The sequence below is a fragment of the Octopus bimaculoides genome, chromosome 19 (assembly GCF_046866305.1).
Source record: "Octopus bimaculoides isolate indiv1 chromosome 19, ASM4686630v1, whole genome shotgun sequence".
Classification (NCBI taxonomy): domain Eukaryota; kingdom Metazoa; phylum Mollusca; class Cephalopoda; order Octopoda; family Octopodidae; genus Octopus; species Octopus bimaculoides.
The window spans coordinates 37,030,664-37,033,163 of record NC_142946.1 but is presented as its reverse complement, the minus strand read 5'-3'; positions in this window follow the sequence as shown (position 1 = coordinate 37,033,163).

Here is a 2,500-nt window from a genome sequence, read left to right as displayed (position 1 = left end):
TCGGTAGGGGGCGGGGCGAATATATATTATTGGTTTCCTTCGATGTTATGAATCTTTACACCAACTTCCCACATGACTAAGGGATAAAAGCAATCAAATTCTTGTTGGAAAAGTATCCCTAAGTATTTCCAGAATGCATAAACCAGGTCTTTATTATTGAATCTTTAAAATTTATACTTCAGAACAATTATTCCCTATTTGTTAACAATTATTTCCTATTTGTTAACACCTGTTATCGTCAAAAACGCGCAATTGCAATAGGAACGAAAGCGCCCCTGTTCTTGCGAACCTGATAATGGGTTATTTTGAATTTACCATATATGAAGTGTCACTGCAAAAATATGGTTATCCATTTCACCATTACATAAGAGAAAACTGGAAAAGATACCTGGATGACTGCTTTATCATTTGGACGGTGACAATTTATACATTTTGGAATTTAAATCAACACTAAATGATATAAACAGTAACATTGAATTCACAATGGAATATAGCAAAGAACAGCCCCCATTTTTGGATATTTTGATTAAAAAAGTCAACAACTAAATTATATCTGACATCTATCTATTTACAATGCTACCATTGGTTTCATGTGAAATTGTCGCAGTTATCAACTTTTGATAATACATCCCCAATTTGGATAAGGCTACATGAGAGTACGTAGTCTTATACTGTTTTAATATTGTTTTAATTTAATAAACAAATATTGGAACTGCATGAAACCAATGGTGGCGTTGCAAATCCACAAATATAAAATATATCCCCCCCCCCCAAATGCGGCGTTGAGCAATCATTGTTACAGATAGCCACTAATGTACTCTATCTCTCTCTCTCTCTCTTACACATACACGTACACATACACACATACACGTATAAACATATATATACAGATATACATTAAATTATATATATGCATATATAAGTATATACGCACACATATACATACATATATGCATATATATATAAACATATATTAATATATGCATTTATATTTGTATATTCCTTCACACACATGTTTGTATGAATGTGGATATATTCATTTATATATTATAAACATGCGGTATATTTGCACCATAGCGGATAAAGAGAGAGACTATTCATTGAAAAATAGCGAAAATATGTGCGCTTAATTAATTTATATATATATTTGTCACTATTCTTAATAGAAGTAAATTAACATTCTATTACTGCCTCTGGTTCTGTTGATAAAAATAATATATTACTTCTCCTGATACTGTCAATATCTGTCTTTTAAATTAAAACAATATTGCCTAAAACAAGTTGTTAAGCAGTCATGAAATTAAATCATTATTAATTACAAAACGATGAATATCTTTGAAAAAGTGAAACCAGTAGATTTAGAAACAGTACTTTTGCTCATTAAAGTTTTTGACGCTTTCTGTTATAGATACATACACTCCTGCAAGCATACACACATAAATACACCATTTTTATTACAATATACATACAATATACTTAATATACTTTTATATATATATATATATATATATAACATATATAAGTATATTAAGTATATTGTATGTATATTGTAAATATATATATATATATATATATATATATATATATATATATATATATATGTATGGTGAAGCAAATATTTGCTGATCCCTTAATTATATTTATATATATGTATGTATATAAAACAATATATGGGATGGTTATTAGCCATGATGAAAACTTTAGGATGCAAATTCATAAATACTTTAATGCTTTGCTATGCACGTTTCCACAATGCACACGATTTTTGTGCCTGTATTCCCTATCCATAGGACATTACAAATTTAATTTGCAATATCCATGGTTTTTTAAGGAGAACCATTATTACATGTTGGAAGATGGGAATAACAAAAAGTAGCCAGGAAAAAACTTTTTATGAGATCACTCAAAAACGTTTTCTATAAACGAACATAAAGAACATAAAATTCTCTCTCTCTCTCTCTCTCTCTCTCTCTCTCTCTCTCTCTCTCTCTCTCTCTATCTATCTACCTATCTATTTCACACTCTCTCTCTCTTTATATATATATATATATATATATACACACACACACATATATACACACACATGTATACATACACGCGCGCACACGCACTCATATGTATCAAGTGATCGACTAGATTATTGTTACACAACGCTGCTAACAATGCACTTTGTATCGTTTTAGCTTTCGAATGATGTCACCTGGCTGGCCACCATTCCTCACCGATCGGAAGGCTAGTTATTCGCAGGGTTACCCATTTACAGCTGAATGGACTGGGACCATTTCGAAATGAAGTGCTTTGCCCAAAAACGCAACGCGATAATTGGTCTGGAAGCCGAACCCACGATCGCTAGAGCGCGAGTGCAATGCTTTAACCACTAAGCCACACACACACACACACACACACACACACACACACACACACACAAACAAGCACACACACACACACACACACACACACACACACACACACACACACACACACACACACACACACACAC